The following is an 8,579-nucleotide window of genomic DNA, read 5'->3' as shown; positions in this document are numbered from 1 at the left end:
GGCAGTGCGCTCGGCGGTCCTGCAGATCTGTCTTTTGCTTCAACAGTGTTTGGAATGAACAGACCCAGAGACGCTCCTTGCTCCAGCCCCCGACCACCCTTCAACCTTTCTTCCTGTCACAACCTTTGGAATCAGCCACTCAGCTATCCAGCCTCCAGGACAGACCAACACCGTTTTTTTGAGATTAGCTCCTTATCACTGATCAACCATGAGTTCCCAGGTTCGTCGGAATTATTCCATCGAGGTAGAGGCCGCCGTCCACCGCCTGTTCAACATGCATCTGGGGACACTTACCTCTCTCTGAGCTTCTATTTCGACAGCAACAATGAGATTCTGGACAGTGTGGGCCACATTTTTCGCCAACTGGCTGAGGAGAAGTGTGAGGGTGCCCAGCGTCTCTTGAAAATGCAAAGCCAGTGCTGCGACCGCGCCCTCTTCCAGGATGCGCGGAAGCCTTCTCAAGATGAGTGGGGTAAAACCCAGGACGCTGTGGAAGCCGCCATTCTTAGGGAGAAGAACCTGAACCAGGCACTATCGGATCTGCGCGCCCTGCGTTCCGCCCACGCAGACTCCCACCTCTGTGACTTCCTGGAGAGCCGCTTCCTGGAGGAGCAGGTGAACCTCATCAAGAAGATGGGCGACCACCTGACCAACCTCCGCAGGCTGTGCTGGGCGAGTATCTCTTTGAAAGGCTCACCCTCGAGCACAAACAGGAGTCTCTGAAGTCCAGCGGCCTCTGAGGAGCCCCTCTGGCGTCAGAGCTTCTGCCTGATGCCCCGCTCTGCAGCCACTAGGCAGCTTTGTAACCGCCCTGGAGCCCTCTCCCAAGCCTTGGACCAAATGGAGACAACGCTTTTTGCAGAAGAAAACAAAAAAAGCCTATTTGAAACACAAACAGAATAAAGAGTAATAAATAAATAAATAAATAAATAAATATATTCATGTTCTTTTAACATATGAATTGCCCCACTTTATCTGTGTGAAATAAGTTTGTTCCCGTTATTGTGCTGGTTCTCAAGCTTTGCTGCTCGTATGAATCACCTAAAGAGCTTTTAAGAAAAACATTGGTGTCTGGGTCCCAGCCCCAGAGATTTTGATTCAGTAGGTCTAGGGAGGAGCCTGGGCACGGGGAGGTCTCAGAGTTCCCCAGGTGATTCTAACGTGCAGCAACTTTGTGAACCACCTCTTGGCTTCAATCCAGCTAGTGATCAGATATTAAATCTAAGACACATGGGCTAGTGCGTGAGCTCTGTTGCTAGGTGTATTCCATTTTCTTCCTCCTGAAAGATTCGTGCCAGGGAAAATGATTGATAGTTGTGTTACTTCTCTGAAATGGATTGAAATTTCCAATTAGTGTGAACAGGGGAGGGTGAGTGGGTGAATGCAATAAGGTGTATCATTTACGTATTGCCCTATGTGTAAAAGGTTTTTGCAACTGAGGTCTGCCCTACTTTTCATGCTAATGGTAATGCTTGTCCTCCTAATGCAGCTGTAAACTTTATAAGCCCATAGGTAGACAGCATCACAAAATATTTACCCCTCCCCACTGGCCCACTCTCAAGCTTCACTCCCCTTCCCCAATACACAAATGTACATCAATGCGCTTGAGACCAATATCAACATATTGACCTTCAATTGTTCTACTTTGCAGCTTCCCTCTTATCAGGAGATGTCAGCATTTAGTGCAAGGACCAATGCTTGCCTCTTGGTGAGTAATGTAGACAATGCCTCCAAGAGACAAACAGCCCTTAGGGAGGGGGAAAAAGTCTTTCAAAAAGGTTGATGCCCAGAGGAGGCATTTCCAGTCATCTCAGCTTAGAGGTCAAATATCCAAAATAAAAAAAGGTTAAAAAAAAAGAAGAAGAAAGCAAGGAAGAAAAGAAGGAAACAATTTTCTTATCTCATAGTAATAAGGCAGTTTTCCTTAAAAAAAAAAAGACTTAAGTCTTAAATTCTCTTTCCTAATCAAAATGTGCTTTTCTGTCTTTAGACTATTCCTCTTATATCCTGTATTATTCATGATGTGTAATTTCTTGAAATAGCACATGGCTGAAAACAGAAGCTAACCTCTTGTCCACTATGAATTAAATCTTCTTTTCCTAGGACCCATCTACAATGTACAATTTGGGGTTTGCCAACATAATTATTTTCTCTGAAATAAGTTACAGCATTTTGCCTTTTCACTGTATATAGTTATACAATATATTGTTAACACAACATAGTTAATATAGTCAATATAGTAAATACAACTATAATACACATGATATGATGCCACTTTGGTGATTTTCTTCATCCATGTAATTCTGAAATTTGACAGTATAGTTTTCATATTCTAATGAGCTGAGTATTACCTTTGCAAGGATAGAAAAATAAAATAAATTCATAATATTCTTGTGTGGTTTGCCCCTGGGGTGGATTACCATAATGGGGGATACTTGAGCCTTTCCCCAAGTCATTAAAAAACCTGCAGCGAGCAGCCCCTTGTCCTCTCCAGGGAGTGGGGGAAAGGATCTTTAATCATAATAATTCTGGGGGGAAAAATCTCGGAAATAAGACATCTGCTTCTGTGCCTTGTTGTTTTGCAGAATAGCAATGATTGCTTTAGCAGCTTCTATTGCCATATGTGTACAATAAGTAAATGAACATAAAATTGAATGAACGCATAAAAGAAGGATAAACCCACCCAGCTTAACAAATCCACTCTCTCACCTGCTGTGCCCTGAAACATGAAAGAAAGAATCACGGGATCATAAGGATTAATAAAATAACAGTCTCTCTTAACAATCCTGACAGGAGGTATAAGGATAATTTGTCTGATGTGGGACCAACAGCTTAACTGCTTAATTCTTTTTTTTTTTTTAAGGGCAACTCATTCATTTATAGTTTAAAGATTGCAAGACAACATCTGAACTTCTGTAGCACAATTTAAATGTTTTACTTTTTTGATAAAGCAGAGTATAATAGAAAAAACAATTAGTTTCCAGTAATATCTACATCTCTATTCAGAATTAAGTCTTCCACAGACATGTTACCTGGAAACAAAAGCCTGCTACAATAAGCAAACCTTCAACAGAGCTGCTACTTTTCGGGCCAGGGAAAGGTTCATCCCTATAGGAGGATGATGTGCTATGTAAAATGGCTGCAGGTCACAGCCTTGAGGGCGTTGGAAGTCTATTATCCTATTCCACATTAAGCAGTTTGGTGAACTTCAAACGTCTGTTCATCTGCAAACAAGCTGGCAACTTTTAACTGATATTTCAAGCAGATAAAAAATAAATTAAAAGAAATCCCTACACTGATGTTCCTTGATTTACACTTTAAATGGTACATTAACATGTAATTCTGGCTAAGAATTACATTTGAGACTCCTTGCTCAGGTTTTGGTTAACAGTACAAATCTTTCAGAAATTCAAGTTCTTATTAATCAATAATTTGTGAGCTAGGATATATTCAGGCATCAGCTGCAACTACAGAATAGGTGCACTGCCTCCACACTTTGGAAAGACATAACACTACTAGCAGGCAAAATATCTGTTAGTAGACAGCATATATGCAGTAGAGCAAGACAAAAACATATATTCATATGTTGGCTTGTTTAAGCCTCAAGCCCTCCATCCTTTGTTGAAATACAATAATTTCATTCCTATGGTTTTCAATACCAAAAACTCAACCTCCAGGAGGGCTAAAGTCTAATTTGTACTCCAAACCAAGTAGCAGTGCAGTTCGCTACTACTGAGGCTGAATCCATAAAGACTTCAAGACCACGTCCAGAAGACAAGTTATTATATATAATACCCTAGAAGGTCTGAAACATAATTATCATATACATAGCTGGTCCTTCAGAGCTCTTTACCTATAACTGTTTTTTGATGAAAGTTATTTAATGTACTGGAGATAACTGTGACTTACAGATCAAATATTTGAATACTTATACTTACCTGGGATTTCATTTCTGCTGAAAGAAAAAGGAAGAACAGGACTCACTTAAAAAAAACCAAACTTTAGAAATGGAAGTAAAAATCTTATCACACACTATCACTTTTGGAAGCAGCATAGAGGGGCAGTCAACGGTAAAACACTGGTGAAATAGGTCAAAACTCTAGGCCAAAAATCCATTATTATTATCATCAGTGACAGTACCACAACTGTGCCCTTCGTAATTAATATTCACTCCTAAGAATCTTCATTTGGCACCAGATGATGTGTTTAAGAGAAACACTCTGGGAGGTTTTGAATCAGACTTGGTTTTTTGTTAGCCAAGTTACAGGAGAATTTTTAAAGTGGGGGGAAGGGAAGAAGGAAATGGACCAGGAAAAGAATTTAAGCCATCATCTATAAACCAACAAAGCACTGATAGTTCCAAACATTATGTCAGACACTAAAATGACTGATATAGGCTCAAGTGGTTTATAAAACCTATAAAAAGACTACACCAGCAAAGTCCCCATATCTGTAGAGTTCAGAAACTAAAACAAGGAATATTTTAGCTTAAAACCTTATCTCAAGAGAATCATATACACTTGACATGAATAAAAATATCTGAAACCAAACATTTTTAAAAGCTCCAATACCCAAAATATAAAGAAAAAATTTAATTCAGAAGACTCAATCAATTCATGATAATCACAAAACGGCTGGGCAATCTCTATCTCCCGTCCACACTAACCATCCACCCCATGGAAGACCAAGGGAGATCAGACCTTCCAGACTTACCTTCCAGACCTTCCAGACACCTGGCTGCTGCAAAATTCTATGGAGACTCCTTGTGGAACAGCAGTTTCCCATCTCTTGTGTCTCTCCCTATCATGATCATGCAGGAAGCAAGTCTGGCTGTGCTATTTCTTATCATTGTCTGTCACCCATCTGCAACATGGTATTGTACAGATAAGGAAAAAGTAGTTCCCTTTCCCCCAGAAGGTTGAGGCTCAGGTACAGGGGTAATTCTCCTGTGCACACAGTCATTATTTAGGCCGACTCAGTGACTTCAACAGGCTTAATCATGTGATCAGGTTTGTTGCCAGCTGCATAATGCTCCCACATCTGTAGATAGAGCTGCTCTAGTTCCATTGTGTATTGTTTAGTGTTGAATAGAGGGCTAGATGTTCTCTGCTTCCAGACTTTGCCACGAATTTTCTTCAGGTATTCTAGATCAGTTCCCAGTTTCACAGCTATGTCTTCATATTCTTGTCTATTTTTAGCAATAAGCTCAAGACAGCCTAAACAAGTGAGCTGGGAAGCTGCAACTCGGGAAGCAAGAGTCTCTCCTGGCATAGTCACCATGGGTGTCCCTGCCCAAAGGACATCCATCCCTGTGGTGTGTCCATTACAGAGTGGAGTGTCCAAGCAGACATCAGCCAGCTGGCCTCTCCGAACATGTTCCTCTTTAGGAGCAACAGGTGAAAAAATGATACGGTTCAGGGGAAGGCCCATATTTTGTGCATACTGTTGGATATTAGGTTCTCCTACTGCTGGAAAACGCAACAGCCACAGTACACTATTGGGAACACGCTTCAGAATATTTGCCCACATCTGCAAAGTAGATGGATCAATTTTATATAACTGATTGAAGTTACAGTACACAATGGCATCTTCCGGTAACCCGTACTGAGAACGTGTGGTTACAGTAATGGTACGGGGAACCTCTTCTCCAGTGGCAGCCTTATTGTTGATCAGAGTAGTTGCCAGCCCATTGCTAATACTGAATCCATTAATTGTTATCTGAATTTGTCCTCTGTTAATCATTTCAATAACTGCTTCTGCAATAGTATTCATTGGAATGACAGGCATATTAAGAGCTGTATTACTGCTGTCTGCGTTGTGCCCTCCATCAGGATACTTCATCTTGACAATTTTCACATCTGGCAGACTATCAAGAAATGCTTTGAGGTCGATGCCATTCAGCACAATCCGATTGTCATAAATGTGCCCATTGGACTTAAAATCGATGACTGCTTTCTTCTTCAGGTGAGGGAACATATTAGCATGATCACCAATAAAGAAAGTATGGGGCATATAAGCCAGTTTCTCAGAATACTGCTCAGCAACTTCAGCAGGTGAAGTTTCCTGATCAGTGATGATATAATCCATGAAAAGCACGCCACTGGTCCCAGGGTAGCCCAGCCACATTGCCTGAATAGGAGCTGGCCTGAGAGCAAAGAGTTCATTTCGAGCACACTTGGTATAACCATTCATATTTACAAGGATGTGTATACCATCTTGATGGATGCGATCAGCTGCTTTCCCATTGCATGGAATCTGAGAAAGATCAATGAAATGATGGGCTTCTGCCATCACCTTTGCTCGGAAGTTTGTGCCATCATCTGGGCTCAGGGCATAACAGAATACCTCAAATTTATCAGGATTATGCATGCCTGGAATAGACTGCATAAGATGAGAAGTAGGATGATTCCCAAAGTCAGAACTCACGTATCCTACACGCAGTCGACCATCACTGAGCTTCAAGTCTTTTGGATGTTCATACGGTGGTTTATGAAGGACATTTATCTTATCCAAGCAGAGGTTCCCATGCCGCTCAGCAATAGCCTTCCTGAAGCCATGAGAAAGAGGATAGAGCATACTATGATGAGGCTGCACAGAAGGCAACCTATTCTTCTCCAGCTGGTCAGTCACAATGCTGACCAACTTCTTCATTCGCTCATCATAGTCTGTCCAATCACAGACGATCTGCAGGCAATGAGCCAAATTACAATAAGCGTCAGGAAAATCAGGTTTAAGCTTCAGAGCAGTGCGATAAGAAGCAATTGCTTCTGGAATATTCCCTGAATCCTTGTGAATGGAAGCCAGACTGCTGTGGGCATCCGCAAATGCAGGGTTAATCTGAATGGCACGAGTATAACACTGCAAGGCTCCCTGAACGTCCTGCATCTCCTTTAGAGTGTTTCCCATGTTACAGTAGGCATCAGCAAAGGTAGGACTGATTCGAATAGCCTCCTTATAATGCATCAGAGCTTCCTGCAGTTTTCCCTGCTGCTGCAATACACTTGCTAAATTTGAATGGGCAGCAGCAAACTCTGGGAAGACTTCTAATGCTTTACGATACAAGCAAACTGCCTCTTCAATGTTTCCCTGTTCTCGGTTGATATTGGCTAGGTTATTCAGAGAGTCTGCATGGGTGGGACACAGCCACAGAGCTGTATTATAACAGTCTTCTGCTTCGGCAACACTGCCCTTCTCTTTGAGAGCATTGGCTAGGTTGCAGTAAGCATCAGGGAAATGTGGTTGCAATTCAATAGCTCGCCTGTAGGTGTCTATTGCCAGATCTATCAGGCCTTGCTCATAGTATACACAAGCCAGGTTGCCATGCACCACTGCATGATTTGGACTCAAGCTTATGGCACGAAGGTAAGCTGCCACAGCTCTGTCAAAAATCCGTGCCTCTTTCAAGACATTTCCTAAATTGATATAAGCATCCAGAAAATTGGGGTCAAGGTTGACAGCCTTTTCAAAGTGATGAATTGCAAGCCAAATCTCCCCTTGTGCATTGAAAACACAGCCAAGATTACTCCAAGCTACTGCAAAGTTCGGTTGCGTCTCAATTGCTTTCACATAACATGCTTTGGCTTCTTCCAACCGACCCAGGGCTTTGAGCAGGTCCCCTAGGTCACTGCAAACACTGTACAAATCACGATTGTACTGAAGGGCAGAGACGTAAGCTTGTACTGCCCCTTCCTTGTCGCCTGCTGCTACCAAAGCGGCTGCCAGGTTAATATAACCATCAATGAAGTCTGGTTTGAGACGCAATGCATGCCGGTAATGCTCAACTGCTTCCTGCAACTGCCCTCTTTCCTTGTACACATTCCCCAAATTCGAATAGGCTTCTGCCAGAAGAGGGTTCTGTTTAATTGCCAGAGTACTATAGTGGGCAGATCTGTCCAGCCTTCGACACTGGAAATGTATAGATGAAAGTAATAAAAGTACTCCAGTATTGTCTGGCTCCTGTCTCCACAGCTGCATGCAGTGTCTCTCAGCTGCCTCAAAATCTCCTGCCTGATATTCCTGATGTGCCAACTCAGCTAACCCTTGGAAGGAAAGCATACGTCTCGTTGGTTCTGTGCTGTCGGCCACGTTGCCCACAGAAGACGCCATCTGGAGCTTCTGGAGAGAGTGAGAAAAGGGGGTAATTGAGTCCCGCTGCCGCCACTACTGGCAAGAATGTTTCTAGAGGTAGCAAACACAAGCGCAGCAGCCGTACCACTGCTTTGGCAGGCTTAAGCGGCGGCGACAGTTACAGGCACCGAACCTTAGGAACTCTGGTTGGCCATCTACCTCTCACGCTCTTGAAATCTTAATTCTTAACCCTGCCCTCTTCCACCATTTTTCTCCTAATAAGGGAATAAAAATTACCTATACATTTGCCTTAGAAGAAATCAAAAGTCAGTAGTCCAAACACTTTTTAAAATTTTGTTTTCTGTCCAGTTGGAAATGAAATACATGATTGAGTTTTCTTCATTATTCACATAGTCAATGTGGAAAACATTAGGGCCATGAATTTCAATATGGTAAGATCAGAAAATTTTAAATTGGCCTTCCCAAACCACTAATAAGTAACCGATATTGTA

General features: G+C 42.3%; 2 pseudogenes; one reads left to right on the top strand and one right to left on the bottom strand.

The window, feature by feature from the left end:
* The first annotated feature begins 208 nt into the window (after positions 1-208).
* Positions 209-840, top strand: LOC109547291 (ferritin light chain pseudogene; annotated as a pseudogene).
* Positions 841-4,683: 3,843 nt separating this feature from the next.
* LOC117309418 (UDP-N-acetylglucosamine--peptide N-acetylglucosaminyltransferase 110 kDa subunit pseudogene) lies at positions 4,684-8,121 on the bottom strand (annotated as a pseudogene).
* Positions 8,122-8,579: the final 458 nt, after the last annotated feature.

Source organism: Tursiops truncatus, chromosome 1, assembly GCF_011762595.2.
Source record: "Tursiops truncatus isolate mTurTru1 chromosome 1, mTurTru1.mat.Y, whole genome shotgun sequence".
Lineage (NCBI taxonomy): Eukaryota > Metazoa > Chordata > Mammalia > Artiodactyla > Delphinidae > Tursiops > Tursiops truncatus.
Note: the sequence above shows the minus strand (reverse complement) of the source record. Positions and strands in the feature narration are given on the sequence as shown.